Below are 16,613 nucleotides of genomic sequence, written 5' to 3'. Positions count from 1 at the left end.
GTATCTGTGCCCATATTTACCTCGGTTCCCCGTACGAATCGTACTTTGTAACGACGTCATGGGGGAATCGAATACAAAAGAGGCCTATTCACCCATTCCAGTTTTTTGTCGTTAATATTAGAGGGTTCTGGCTTTCATAGTTGCGTAATGCAATCACAGAGAAAAGAATTCGCCTATGGCTTATAACAGTGGTATTTCCTGCACTTGCTGTCGATGGGGTTTTCATCGATTCTTGTTTGCCCAAGTACCCATAAGTGGCCACCATTTTGATTTGCCAACTAGCGAAAGGGGACTGGCAACTCCTGAATTTTAATGACGGGATAAATGAAGGATTCGAATTGGTATTACGGTTGAACGACTTTTTGTTTTAATGACTTTCGAAAGTGGGATTATCCTTTTACATTGATTCCTGATTATGAGATCGCGAAATTATCAGTAATTACCAGTTGGTTTCGTTTTATTTTATTTTATTTTTTGTATCAATAGTCAGTTGATACTTTGACCGAAGTTAGAAAGATTCAAAACTGAAAAATAATAATTTCTGGTAACATAAACATCTTCGATGATTTGATTGAATTTAGAAAAATTCCGACTTCAAGTTTCAAATAACAAGATTTTTCTATATTGTTTAGTGATTGGCTAGAAAGTAGGTTTCTAATGGATTGACAATGTTTAGGGTTTTATAGAAGAATGAAGAATCGTTTCCCTTGAATCTGTTAATAAGTTTATCGATCAGGCCACGTGGCGATCTAACGTGCTAAGCATTCGACGTTGAATAAAGCATCTGCAATGTAGGAATCAATGGCCAGGAATTGATTTACCGAGAAGCTCTCAACGTGTGAGGGTTACTGACACAGATCCTTTGTCCCAGCATCACATGCCTGAAGTACGGGTCTGCTTGATTAGGGCAGTCCTAGGTTTACCTAGGAAGCTTCAGAGACATACCGATATTTGGATGTTGATCAATTGTACAAGAGTTTAATTAATATCTATCAAAATTACCTTAGAAGTTACTGCCGCCATGGAATCTTCGAGCATAACTGACATTTCCTCTGACCCTCTTCTATATTTTTTAATATTATCTACTCAACGAGTAATAATCAAAGATATAGATCTTAGTTTAGAAAATTACCGATATTATAGTTTTTCAAATGTTATACTACACTCATTATACGTAGAAGCATACATTACAGAAAAGTAGAGTAAATTACAGCATTGAGCTTATGGGTAAGTAGATCTTCACTTTCGGTTAGATTTTGGCAAGCTTATATGAAGTTTGGGTTAGCATCCGAGTTTAGACTGCGGTTGAATCTAATTTCAGGTTATATTTCACAAGTTGCCGAAACTCAAAACTGGAAATTTCTTCTCATCGACTATTATTAGAAAATATGATAGTTGACTAACCAGCAATCTTCAGCGGCTTAGAAGAAAATTCAATCACTATTAATAACATAATATACACTCCATCTAACCAACAGCGATAATTAACGTCCAGGAAGCCAATAAAACTACACGGCATCCTCTCCATCTCTTAAATCTAAGACAATAGAATCGACCGATAAACCGAACAACTTAATTGCTTAAAGAACCATTTCAGCAAAAAGACTCTCGATTCCCACTTTGTTCCAGCACTCGAGACCGATCCTTGCATTCTTCTCCTGAACAAAGAGAAGAAAAAGCGGAATCAGTTCTGGTCGGGATAAGAAATTCCTTGAACGAGGTTGTTGCTTCTTGCGGAAACGAACCGCCATAGTTTCGAGGCAAGGAAATGATATTACGCGTTCGCACATGAGCAACCGCCAGCAAAGGGCCTACCTAATTTCATTACAGCGTTTGATGTTTACTGCGCCCGGGAGACCGCAAACGAACTCGCTCCGCCTCCTCTTTCCTCTCACGTGCCACCGTTGCATTTCCGCTATTATCGCGAGTCCTCGTGGCACTCCAATAACATCGTGACCCGTGGAATTCGGAACGACCGAGCTTTCCTAATTCGTCGAACGTTACGAGTCACGAATATTCACGTAATCGGGTTAATTCGTATGCGTCTCTGTCCCGCAGAGATTTGGCGTCTCTTCGATCACGTGGCTTATATTACCATGTTTGTAAGTGAGTAAGTATGAGATATTCTCAGAACATATTTGGACACGTGTACTTGAAACCTGGAGCAGCCAATGACTAATAAAACGAGCTCCTTTGCTCATAACTGAAGCATAGTAATATCGTTAATAATTATCATAATTTCTAAACCGGTAATTCATTTGAATCCATATTCTAATTTTAGTTACTTATTGCTATAAGGTGGTACGTACTAGGTAGTGCATGGAATATGTGTTTCCTCTGGATTATGTAACAGAAGATATCGTGAATGGTATCTGAACCATGTCTCAAAGTAGGGATTTTCATTCGATTTTTTAACGCATAAATAAAATCTATTTAATCTTGCACAAAAGATACAATATTTTTAAACGAACAAGACCACGCATATATATTCCAATTTTTCACGATTTCTCACGACATTTTCCGCACGTTAACTTTTTACGTTCTATGTAATATTTCGCATTTCCCTGCGAGTCATCCATATTAATCCAGCACAGATATTCGACGTTGAATATGCGATAAGCCCCCGTGGTCGCGATAAGCCTCGTCCAATGAATAATGCATCCTCTGTGCACGTCTAATTTTTACTAAATCTCACCTTACGATCGATTCAAATAAGCCTAACGAAGACCACCGAATAAAACTATCTTCGATACAATTCATCACCCCATACACACACATGTATATTCAATTCAATTCTATAATAATATCTTGATGTCCGTCACTCGACCGAACACCGTCAGACTTTTCGTTTCTCATTGATTCGAACGATCGTTACGGGGTCATCGAGCAGGTTCGCTTCATTGGGATGTGTCGCAGTTGTCATGGAAGATGTATGCCAATTGATCGTATGTCATCAATCTCCCGAGTAGTCGTGAGAACTGCGGGTCCAACAGCGCGCATGACAGTCTTAACTGCGAGCTAGCAACGAATTTCTATACCCATTGTCTTTCCATGGCTGGTGGCTCGCGATCGAACGACCATTGTACGCCCTACGTGTACCTTCACGGAGCTCTATAATTGGAGGAAGAGACACAATCAAGTCGAAAATCGGCCAGGAGCTAACGTCAAAATATGTTGGACTTGGAACAAGTGTTCAGCTTAGGATATTTTTTGGCATATAAAAATTCGCTGCTCTAGAAAAGTAAAATTTGAAACACGCATATTTAATCAAAGGGCATGAAGGTTCTTACACTGACATTTGTCATTCTTTGATGCCATATCGTATTTTTGGCAAAGTTTCTCATTGATTTAATCGATTTCGTCCATAAAAGTTTCATGTTACAATTTGGCGATCGACAGTTGCAAATAAAATTCCTCTGTGTTCCAATTAAGCACAACTTTTATCAAAATCTTCATTTTTTCTCTAGCAAGCTCATAGAGTCTCTTTTAATTAATTTTACTAATAAAGCAGTTTTTATCGACTAAAAATTAATATAGGCTAAATATCCTGTAGTTTTTATAAAATATTCTAGGTTTAACAATAAACTTTTGTAACCAGAGATTAAAAAAGATTCTATACGATACGCCAATATAGATCGTCACCTCACAAATTCCCACTTACGACGTTACTATATCGATTCCTCTAACTATACCACGGAAGCAGAATCGACTCGAGGAAGAATCATAGAATTAGGTGTCCGTGTGGATCAATGCATAATTTGCCGAAGGAAACTTTAGTCGGATAATTAACGAGGACAATCTGTTGTTCGAATATCGGAGAACTGACCGTTCTTGCTCGCTCGAAGCATTGCTTCGGTTCGAATCCGAAGTCGAAATGCGTGTACACTGGTAGAAAACGAAACGAAAGGAATTCGATAGCTAAGCATGCAGTTGGAAACTGAAATCCGGCTTGAAAACAAGTGAGGGAGGACAGCCAGGTAACAGGGAGTTTCGAACGAACCCGATATTCGTGCATTGAGCTTTCGTTATACGATCTGGCTGAAGTTTGTAATCGGATAAATAAGACGCATTTGCAAGCAGAGTGGGTAACGTTTTATTTGACGATCTCGTTCATCCTTTTTTGGCAAGTTTTTAGCGATATTATTTTTAGACATCATTTCCTCGTGTCTCTTATTGGAAATTGACGATGTTTTTCAGTAGAAACGCTTCCGTAAAGTAGGTCTTGTAGAAAAGAAAGATTGTAACTGTTATGAAATGAAGATGTTTAAAATAAAAATGATGCAGTATGTTAGTATACAGAATTAGTAGCTACAAAAGTAGAGTTAGTAGATACAAAATTATTTATTAGATAAATTACGTTGGAAATTTTACGTTCGATTGCTGCCTGCAGAAAGAATTTCTTTTACGTTACAGAATAACGTGATCTATTGCTAATTTAGCGTTGTGGGGTTCGCAAGTTGGACGATCCCCTTTGTCAAGCTTTTTAATTTATTTAATACTCTGTGAAATGCGGGAGAAGCGAAAGTTATAACTTAAACCAATATCTCGAGACTCATCCATCGAATATACTTTAATTAAGCTTTGAGGCAATTCTGAAATTAACATTTGTAATACTTCAAAATTTTCGCAAAAAATGAGCAAAGAGAAATAATATACTTAAACTGTGTAAGAGATAAATAGAATACTTTTCGCTTTTCTTTTCGAAACAAGCAACATCCTGGATATAACAGTTTGCGGAGAGATCGTGAATTTTTTCGATGCTTTCTAGATGTTCCTTTTCGCTGGTAACGTCGACGAAGGCACGTATCCCTCAGCATGATTATAGGGATAGTATGTACCCCGTAAAGGAAACGCGAGCTATCTAGCAACGACCAATTAAGAAGCTCAATGGAACGTGGTAAATAAGTTGGCACGAAGAAATTCCAGTACGCACGGTGGCGTTCGAAGATCTGGACTTTTTGGAATGTCTCCTGTAATTTCCGACATTTCCCCAAGATGGTTGGAATTTATGGAATAACGCGGTCTATTAGATTCCGCATGAATCTATCTTTCGCCCCAGAGTTAATGAATTTCACACTGAAATATCTTCTTTGTCATCGAATATCGTTAACATTCTCGTCGTTATTCATATCACTGGCAATATTGTGATCCATTGAGATTTATCTGTCTCGCGAAACTTTCAATATTAATTACGCGTCGATAAATTTCACTACTTAATCACTTATGCCCCGAGATAAAAGAACTTAATACAACATAGTCTATTTTAGTAGCTCGTATCGATATTAATGCGATTCATCTGGATTGTGCTTCTGCTTCTATTTATCGTGATCCTTATTTATTATGATTGTTAATGATAGCTCTAACATATGTATCGGCGATAAATTTCGTTCGCTTCGTGAGTATAACGCGAGTTACAGTTCAATGTATATGTTAATCCGCGGCAATAAATTATCGTTTAATTGAAATAAACGTTCGAGTTCTAGCAGCATCGTTTGATGTATCTTTGATCTTATGCATATGTTATGGTTAGTGCAATTTAACGTCTTCGTTCGTCTTCGTGTTTTGTAATTTATACGAAAAGGAGCGCGCATTCTAAAAGATCATTCGATTCCGCGAAAGGTAAGCTTCTCCTTAATCTCTGCTTAACACGTTGCGGGGGTGTGACTAGTGATTTCATTACAGTTCAGTTCATTCGTATCTCCGGAGTAATTTAGAATTCTGCATATTGCACGTTCATTGCGAATTATATTCTTTTCTTTTTAAGTTGGATGTTTGATCAATGAACGCTTTAATTGTAGTAGTTGTTCAACAAATTTGAAGAATACAAGTTTGCTTACTTTTCGTAATTGATTGGTATTCGAACGCTATTTGATATTAGATAATTAAAAATAATATTTAAAATTATTTTATTTATTATTAGCAAAATTTACTATTTATTACTAAATATCAACTAAAATGCCACCGTGTAAATGTCATTCTGTCACCATGGAACACAAGAAATCGACGCGGTACCAAATTATACGTTCTTCAACCGTAAAGGTCAATGGTTGCTCGCGGCAATGGCGGCCTGTGGACGCGGGAAAGGAACGAAAGCTTCCGAACGAAGGCAATATCCCTCTTTACAATTGCACGAGCATGAAATTGATTCGTAATTCTCGGAAGACGGCAAAGGTGAAACTAATAGTAGGCATTTGCGAGCGTGGATCTAGCATAGGGAGATTCCCAGGAATTCTTCGCGCCGACCCTATTGCGTTAAGCCATTAAGTTCATTACGTCGCGAGTAGAAACTTTCCTTCTCTCGACCTCCTTGACTCGAAACCAAGCTTGTACGCGGTGCAACAACGATAAGCTCGCTGGATCGCGTGCAACTCGCGAGTGCACGGTTGCGCTCTCGTTCCTCCGTTCGCCATTATTCGCCTTCGTCCCTGTTCCGGCGAATCGGTTTCCTTAACCACACTGGCCGGACAACCACCTTCGACATTGGATCGTTTATTAATTATGGATGAAGCGCAGGTAGTAGAGGGCGAGGCAGTGACTGATTTAACCGTCGATCGACGCCCCAAGGAGGATGTGCCACGGTAGTTAATGAAAATAAAGGTGAAACGGCCGAGAGAGGTAGCAACGAAAATTGAGTCGATTGGCAGAGGCACGAAAGTAACTTGCACGCTTTTAGAAACTCTGGCTGCTTGGCGAATTAGCTAGAAATGGGTAGTTTGAGAGTTTATGTTCTAGAGGCCTTTGTATCGGATCGGGAGAAGAAGATGAAGTTTGGAATGAACTGCTTAACGGCGTTTTAAGTGTTAGTTGGATAGGTAATGCGTAGATTCTGCGATATCTTGAATTAGGTAATAAATTACTAACGAGTCTCGCACATAAAATGGTTTAGTATATTATTTACATTTATTATATGCATACATAAAGTTGTATTAGTATGCATACATTTAGTATACATATATAAAGCTCTGTTATATATGTGAATATAATAAAAATACGTAAAGTTCTCCTATTAAACAACTACATCAATCTCAATAAAATATCGTAAAATTTCACAAATTTAAAACTCAGTCAAACTAAATACATCTACCTGCTAACTTCTACATCGAAGTGACTACACCTGTCACGAACAGCTTTGATCTGTAATAGAATTTACAATTTAAAACCAATCCCCTTTGGCAAATAAACTTCTCGTGCCGCTGGCAAGCTTCAAAGAACATCCATAGCCAATTCCGGTTTCTCGAATCGACTCGTATATTTCCACTTCTGAGTCGATATATCAACTTGACCGCAAAGAAACTTCTTGGCCGGATGAGAGCCGATCGGCATGCATCGCGTAATCCCGCAAGCCCATGCGGCTAATATTAACACCGAGCCATAGAGCGTTGGAACCGTTTCGAAGCCAGATCGTCCATAGATCGCGATCGTGCGCATATGGATCACGAAACGCGTGCGGTCAACGTTCCTCTCGAGCCTAAAACACCTGGGTTGCGTTTAGGTGGGCGTGTTCCGGCCGCCACGCTGTAGAAACACTTATGCACGCTCGGTTCATTAGAGGCCGGTGGAAATGCGGCCCGTATAATCCCCCACGGAGGTTCTGCAATTGTTTCCCGCTTAATTGCCTTATCGAGCCGGCCTCTGCGGTACCGAATTGCTCTCTCTGCCCCGCGTCGCGTTACAACCAGCCGTAAAAGTCCAACGCCGAAGTCGTTCGATTTCTTCCTTCCCAAAGAATATGCCAGGATAGCATAGAGGAGAATGAAAAGGAGAGAGAGGAAACTTAACCCTCTTTGAATTACCAACGACGAAGTTGTACCTATGATAACGAAGAAAAATGCATTCGCAGTGATTAGTATTCACGTTCGATATCGTAAGAAGTTTTCAGAGTTATTTATCGAAGGGAGTCAGTGGCTCTATAGATTGTCGATGACAAACTGACGCTTTTCATTGTCCCTAATTAAAATGATCGTTATAGTTGAAGTCGTAAAATTGATCAGTAATGCTCAGAGTTACGCGGACAAATTTTTAACATAGAGATAATGCACTTTATTTAAATTAAAATTAGCCTATATGTTAGGCTCGTCGAAAAGAAACTGAGCTTGACAGACGGTTTTCATGAATAATGTGTTTTTTTTCAGCAATTCGTCGTATGCATTGAACTTGGAAGATTTTTCAGTGGTTGCGAGACGAGTGCGGAGGATAGTTTATTACGTTTTTACTACCGCGAACAGAATTTATGATGCGCGTCTGGATGGTGAGAGACTTTTATTCGAGAGGTTGTCACGTTGATCACCAGACAGGTTTTATGAGCTCTAGGGGTTGTGCGAAGCATGCAGGTGTTAAGTAATTATTAGTTTATTATTCATTTGCTTTAGGGCAGATAATTCAAATGCTTGTTATCAGTACACGTCAAACTTTATTAGTCTAGATACAATAGTATCGTAGCTATTATCGTAGAAAAATAGTAATAAGTTCTGGTCTCTTAATTAAAATTCATTGATCCCTTGTGGTAAAAAGTGTTTCGTTAATGAAGAGAATAGAATCCTACAGGCGAGGATGAGCAGTACATAAAAATTTCAGGTTTTACTATTATTGACTCGAAATATATAGTTTGTTACTACAATTCTCAAATCAAAAACTCTATTAACTGCAATTATGGAACGTCGCGAAAAATATATAAAGATCATTAATTACCGATTCTGATGGAAACGAACACACTCGGAAAGTACCGCTTCTAGTTTACATGATTTTAAAATAGCTACGAAGTCAACAAAATGTACATAAAATTTACACGGCACGTAGAACTTGCACGAAACGTGTCAAAGCGCAAAAAATCACAGTAAAAAACGAGAAAATTCAATTTCTCTGCAAAACTACCCTTATCCGTACGTAGCCCCTAAAAAAAAATGTAATCTTCTACAAAACCACTATCAAACGCCGAACCGAAGGAAACCAATGCTCTCTACAAGAACACCACTTTTATTCTCGAAAAGAATCCCCAGGTCCCTAGGTGTGCACATCTATTTCAACGTTCTATTGCTACCGGTCAGCGCCAGTTTAGAAACCGAGGACGTTTCTTGGGTTCGATCACACGGTACAAGCTTGCCACCGGCTGGACATAATCTGACATAATCTTCAGCGCGTAATATAGGAGGGTAAGGAGCGCCAGATGGTGGTCAGACTCGCATAATCGAGAGCTCGCCGGGTCTATACAGGATCGTGCCGAATTCTGGTCACAGAAGTTGTACATATCTACACGAGCACTGGCACCGGGCCATTTTGCGGCCGGCTTTTGCTTTCGACCGCAGTGGACCGGTCACGATGATTTACGCGCTTCCGGTGGCCGCGAGACTCCGCGATAATCTAAAGCCGTGTGACTACGAAACAACCCCGGATTGCTTTCCGCAGTTTTCCAACGATGGAACAGGAATTGGACTAGTAGAGATACGCAGGCTGACGCGTATCGCTGCCACGGGAAATCTGCTCAACGATGCCTCTCGTTTCCATGTCGATCGAAAAATTGAATTATTTTGCGTTTGTTGGATTTTTCTTTTTTCGGATTTTTTGGAGAACGTGAAAAATCTTTGATATCGATAAATTCTTCCGTCAGCGAATTGCAAGCGTGTTCGATGTTCGTTTGTTGGAAGTTGGACCATGTGTGATTTATAGCTTCGGTGATGGCGTCAAGTAAAGAGTGATTTATTTAGTCGCTTAAGGTAGAGAGTAGAGTTTCTATTTTTCAGGAAGATAATTTTGTAGGGTACGAAAAAGTTTGTTAGTAGTATGTTATTAATGTTTGTTTAGAAAATCGTATCCCTGCATGGATTACTTCCAGTCATTTGACTATTATAGAACATTATATTGGAAAAAGTTCCTTGAACTTACAATACCATTGGAAATTCTCAGTTGTTGAGTTTAACAACTCAAACAGTTACAACTTTGGTAGCCTCTCCTAGTAACAAGTTTGATTTATTTTTTTATTTTTCCAATTAAGTCTTTGGAACGAACAATGGTTCCTTTCTTAAGAAGTTCTTCCTTTAAAGGAAAGAAAAGAACAATCAAAGACAACAGATTTATTCGCAAAAATACGCAGCTGGTAATCTTGTATAAACAGCAGGGGATCGTTCACCAGAGAAATAAAAAGCATCGGCGCTTTAAACGGATAAATCGTCCCGATTGATTTTGTACGTGTTCTCGAGCTTCTTCTTTATCTCATGCTCGCTCAGGCCAAATACCTTTTAAGGGTTCATTGATTTCGGATGATCTACAAGTGAGCGACGCTCCTGAGAATCTTTCGACGCGAATTGACAGATCGACCCCCCTTCTCTCGTGCAGCTCGTTCCTGATGTCGGGTCTTAACTATCGTCGAACGTATTTCTTCTTAAAGCCATCTTAAATTACGACCCCGTTTTCGCTTCGAGCTAGAATCAAGGGATTCTTAGTTTCCCGAAAGAATAAGGCTTGCTACCTAAAAATCTCGCTCTTTATTTCCCTCTCACATCGTTCGTGGATCGTCGTGAAGCAACGAAATCGGGTTAAACGCGGCCGAAGAACAATCGACATCCTTCCACCTTCCCCCTAAGGCGTTAACTGCTGGCAAGTTACTTTAAGAAAGAAAGGAATAAAAAAGAAATCTCATCCACCTTCTCTCCGCGCTAAACTCGTTAACAATAATTATCCCCCTTTACGCGGCCGTTTAAGGAAAGGATGAAACGTTTTGAAGAGCGCATTGGTCACGATTTTTAAGCGATACTTACGATTTCCCTTTTATTCTCTCGCGTTCCTTCCTTTTTAACAATTTAACGTCCGCGACTTTTATCTTTCCTCTGCCCGTTACTCTTTGTTCCCTTTGCCAGATAGTTTCCTCTCTTTTCTTCACCTTTCTTCTTCCATTCCTCGAAAGATCTCCGTGTGTTCATCCGCTCTTTATCTTCCTCCTCTTCATTCCTCGGCTCCATCCCTTCGCCCTTATCTTTCTGTTTCACGGTTTTCTCGATTTCTTAGCTTATTTCTGCCCGATCAGCGTGGAACTTATTTCTGGTGGCCGAATTGCCAACGATTTTGTCCCGTTTTATCTCGTTACTCTCGTCGAGCACGCTCTCTAGCTCGTCGTTCCTTCTCGTCGAAAAAGTAATCTCAGATAAACGAAAATGCGAGATAACGCGAGCTTCGAATGGGCGGCCACTCACGCGCGTGTTCCCGGTCATCAGTGGCGAACACCGCTTCCGGTGGCCTTTTGTCAGCGCTCCAATTAGATGGAAGCGCGGCAACGACATCGACGTCGCGATAGAAACCGGCCAATGCATCGTCGGAACTCTCGTCGTTCGCGTTTCCTTTCCTCGCCCCACGATTCCGACCGCCGCTTTTTGCGCCTCTCTTCTTCTTCCTGTTTCCGGTCACATTGTACTAAGTTCGAGTCGACGGATGTCCTCGGAAGTTCATCTTTCAACGGCAAAATGGATTTCCTCGAGGTGGAAATTGAGTTCGGCCGGGACTCGGCTTATCGGAATTACGTCGATTTTAGAGGTAATATTTCGTGTTGATGGACGACGTGTACGTTTCCACGCGTACCGCGTTCCGCAACGAGATCGATTCGTCCCGTAGATTATGTCCCGTGGGCTACGATGATTATTTTTGGAACGATCTATTCGCTCGAAGACAAGACGTAGACGTAGAGATCAAGGAAGTTTGGTGTAGGAGGAAACGATAACTTGTTAATCAAAATTATGGCTGATCAAAATTTGGAATTGTTCTCCTACTATTTTTCTTCTTTTTAGTCACCAACTTTTAGTCAGCAGAGATAAAAAAATCAATAAAAATGGACTAATTATATTATGGTTTGATTGGGTCATGTTTTCATGTCGTTTTCGTATTGTAGCCAATCCTGTAAGGTGACTATTGCCACTAACAATTTAACAAACAATTATAATTAACTTAAGAAGTTAACAGATATTTGTATCATGAAATATTCTTTCATATTACAGTAACTTACATAGTACAGAAATTACATTGTTATCTTGTTCCAAATTCTGGTACCTTAATTGCTCGTATAAATTTTAGAGAATAGAGAATAGGCAACTCCTTCCAATAGCCATATAGCACACTACTTGGCACGATATCGCGCAATAGTGTACCTACGTTAATCCGACTTTTACAAGAAAATGCAGGAAATTATGTTCACACGGGCCAAAAGCCGCTGCGCTTATTTAATACCGTGCACGGGAAATGTCGACTCGATAACGGTTGGCGAAAGAAACATAATTCACCCTCTCGCGACCAATTAGGCGAGCCGCATCAGTGAGTCCGTTATTTTATATTCTTGTTTGCTCTGTGTCGATGTTTATTCATCTCACAGCAATGATTCACGAGCAATTAAGTCGACAAGCATAACGCAGCGTGTAAATCATCGTTGAAATTTTGTTGGACGGCGCCACCGGTGTTGACTGGATCGTAACGATATAACGAACCTTTTTCGACGTTGAATAGTTGTACATAGGAATAAAATAAAGCTCACAGTAAGACGTATTCTATTCGTCTAGGTATAGCTGCCAAAAATCTACTGAGTGTTTTCCACCGTCGCGACCATATACAAAATTGTCAGATATTCGAATTTTTCAATATTCAAATTTTCAAACATTCAAAATTTTCATACGAAATTTCGAACCATGTCGTTCTTATCTCTTTACCCTCGGAAAGCAAAATAAATGAAACAAGTTCAAATACTTAGTTACTGTTACCTGTTAGCAAAACGCTATCATAAAGTGAAATTCTTAATAATGGTAGGAGCTGAGAATAATTTGGAAAGGAAAGTAAAACTTTCACCTATACGTAGAACGTATACCATAATCGGACACACCCAGCACATACACATTTACCGGTCATCGATCAACAACTCGTCCATTCACAATATACGAACGGTCGTTAATGAGAGAAAACTTATATATACTAATATTAAGCGTGTTATAAAGTAAGACAGTACCGATCGATCATTTTAATGATAATATTTTGTGTCAGTCCACTGGTTAATTATTTGAGAGTTTCGTGACAGATGAAGAATTTATATTTATATTTATATATTATATTTTGTGTCGTCCGGCTGGTTGATTATTTGAGGGTTTCATGACAAACGAAAAACTTATATTTATATACAACATTGTGTTGCATTGAAATCTAAATATAACAGAGTTTGCGTTTCGAAGCGTAATTTCTATTTGTTACATTTGAACTGCAATTTGCGTCACGTATTATACATAATTCGATATTTCATATTATTCACAGTGCATAAGTTCCATTGTTATAGTGATTCAAGTTTAGATAAATTGAATTATTCGACCCAACAAAATCTAAAAATACACAGAACATTAACCCGAGTCAATTAATTATATCATTCCTTAATTACGATCTGCTATAATCATAAAATTAATGTTAATAAAGACACATTAATTTCAGTTAGGTTGTCTTAGTTATTGCAGAAAAGAAATTATATAATTTACTCTTAATAAAGATGAAACAAAGTAATTTTTAAAATCCTATATTTATATTTGTAAGTGAAGAAATTATAATTCAAATTATCAAGCGATAAGGTAAATATCTCAATTGCTAATCTCGTGTTCCATAGATCTACGATGTCATCCAAAACTGAATCATTTATAAGGGGAAAGAAAGCATAGATGTGTATAAATCACTTTAGAACAGCACCAGATACAAATTGTAACACGCATAGAATGTTACAAAATCCTATTACAATTTACCAGAACGAACCTTCGTTCTTGAGATATTTATGTTCAAGGTTGTGTAAGTGTCTAGTAGTGCATTTGCATAAAACTCATTCCTGTCAGCATCCAATCTCCTCAAATCCGTAACCACAACCACATCACAGTACTCGTACAACAAAATCGATCTTCGATACATAAAGACACACGTAGTTCCCGAGCTCGATTCATTCTCCACAAAATTTTGCGTTGTAAAGTCTCGGTTTAAGGTTTGCTTAAGGCGCACCTAGTTAAGGTAACGCCATTATCGATTCATAGAGACGGAGTTACGTAAGCCACGTAACAGTACGAGGCAAGAGGGCGGGAGATTCGAAGGGAGGGAGGGAAACCACCAGATCGGTGCTCCTTACGTAACCGGAAATTCTGCGCGCGATAATCGCTGCTTCGGTTTGTAATTTGGACGGAGCCGTGCAATTTCGCGCGATAAATCAGTCGAGACTGCTTCGACACGCGCGCGCGCGCGCGTCCGCGCGTTTCGGTCGGCGAAAAGATCACTGAGGAAAGAAATAATTACGTCGAAGGGGAACCGACCTCGATCATTATCGATCCTTGCCAAACGATACCAAACTGGTAATAACTTCTTTTGTCTGCTCGTTGCGTCTTCGCCTTGTGTATCTTTATATATCGTTACTTTTGAGAATATATAATATTGTGAAGTTTATTGTATCGAATTGATTAGTTGATTTGATCATGGATGTTTATGCATTTATGGAGATTTACGTTTATGGTAAAGTGGCCGCCGTAGGAGAATATATTTCATTACAAATACAAAACGGCTGACAATTATAACGGATAGTTGTTTTGATATTTATAGTTATAAATATAAGTTAAAATAGTAAGGATATATTAAATATTCAATGCAAATTTTATTTCTTCCATTATGTTGTTAAAGATATGAATTTGTGTAAACATCGACAGTTTGCTAATTAACTGTCCGTATTCTGTATGTAAATTAATAGCCAAACTTTTTCTGTTGCAGGTAAGCAAATTGGTAGATTTTCTACTTCTCGACCCAAACAACGTGGATCTCTGAGTGAGTCGAAACTTAATCATTTTATAATTGTGAAACTGTAGTTTAATTATGGATTATTAATGGCATCGAATTATCGCGAATTAAATTTGTGCGAGTAATCGACAAGTACGTAAAATATTACTACGTATATTGGACTGTATGGGATAAATATTATGGGATTTGCAAGTTGTTGTCATGTTGGTGTTTTACTTCGATGTAGGAAATTCTAATTTCGTCGATCGAATGGAAATCCGTTTGATTCCTCGCAAACTAAAGAAGTGAAAGGAGAAAGGGAGAAAGGGAAAAAAAACATAGGTTGCTCGCTTTGTATACGCCAAACTGGTTAAATTGAATTGATCTGCCGTTGCTTTGGATGCTTCTACTGATGTTTTGCGTGTAAAATGAGAGATTTGTTAGAAGAATGATTCGTTCTTTTGACTTGGTGAAATTGGGTATCTTTTGAGAGTTGCCTGGAACGTTTTTATACTTTTCATTTACTTTTTTTCGCATTGCACTCCGATTTCGAAGAACCGCTGTCCTATGGAAGTTTTATCGGATGAAAGCCTCAAATTGAATTGATTTTGTGCATTTTGTTACAAGGCAATAAAAAATTGAAATCAAAAGAGAAGAAACGTAAACGGCAGTATCAAATTTGAACTTGGAGAACAAGTTCAAAGATAGAATTTCCCTAACTAATACCCTACCTTTCCATAAACTCGCAACGCGTAACTTTTTACAGCGCATTTAAAATATATGTTTTTGACCACCTCGAGACCAAACGATAGCAAACAGTGCAGGAATGTCGACCAAGAGAATCTCAAAGACGCAGCCACCGTGTCAGCATAAACCTCTCGATCGTTCCCGAAAATTTACGATCCAGGACTTTATTACCATTTCCTCTTCTAAATTTATTATGTGTATCTCGAATTTCATCCCAAGACTAGAAGATACGAAAAAAAGAGGCTACTAAGATCGAAATCATTACACACGCTAAAACGTGAAATCCATTATCATTTTACGGTCCATTCTATGGTTGTCCAGATGGGCTCATTGGAATAACTTCCAATTTTTCACCTTGTATAGCCTCGTCCCGGTGTAAAACCTATTCGAAACGTCCTTGCGAACAGGCTGGCAGCGCTGGGTGGCATTTTATTCTCGTCGGCAGAGAATCAACTCCGTACAAAGTTTCTTTATCGTCCACGAATTCCAACCATTTTATCGAGAATCCGGTAGTAAAGTTTCGTAGAAACCCGGTCACGAGGATCCGCTCGAAACACACTACGCTTTCCTTGATCGTTAAATCTGAAATGAGTTCTTGACCCGGGATGCACCTTGTCCGTTGATAGTCGTAGGCAACTTTTCTATTTTCCTTCCTTCCACCATCTTCCACCAACCGTCCCTTTCACAAGACCAAGTAATTTCATTTTTAGTACGCAGCCACCATCAGTTGCACGTGCCCGGCACTTCGATATCATCTTCTTTCAAAGGAAAAAAAACTTTTCGTTCCCCTCGTCCTTTCTTCTCCGCGCGTCGACTAATTGCCAGTGGAAGAGACTTCAAGTATCGTATATCGTTAAATTCGCCAAGTGGAAGTTCCCCCGGATGGTTATTTCTATTCATGGATGAAAATTATTCCGGAAAGGGGTGGATATTCTTTATAGGCATCGTGTTTTGGTAGGAGAATTAAATTACGAATTGGTGGGATTAATTCGTTAGGTTCGAATAATGTAGTTCAAGCTAGAGTTACTATTATCGATTAGGAGTATTGGAACTCATAATTCTGTTAGAATATTGGATGCAGGTGGATCCGAAACGTGACGCACTATTGTTAATTA

General features: G+C 39.0%; 1 protein-coding gene across 7 annotated transcripts in view; it reads left to right on the top strand.

The window, feature by feature from the left end:
* kug (FAT atypical cadherin kugelei) overlaps positions 1 to 16,613 on the top strand; it is a 500,026-nt gene that overhangs the window by 388,043 nt on the left and 95,370 nt on the right. The gene's annotated exons all lie outside the window — the stretch shown is intronic.

The sequence above is a fragment of the Bombus vancouverensis genome, chromosome 2 (assembly GCF_051014615.1).
Source record: "Bombus vancouverensis nearcticus chromosome 2, iyBomVanc1_principal, whole genome shotgun sequence".
NCBI classification, from domain to species: Eukaryota; Metazoa; Arthropoda; class Insecta; order Hymenoptera; family Apidae; genus Bombus; species Bombus vancouverensis.
The sequence above is the reverse complement of the archived record's forward strand: the minus strand, read 5'-3'. Positions and strand labels throughout refer to the sequence as shown.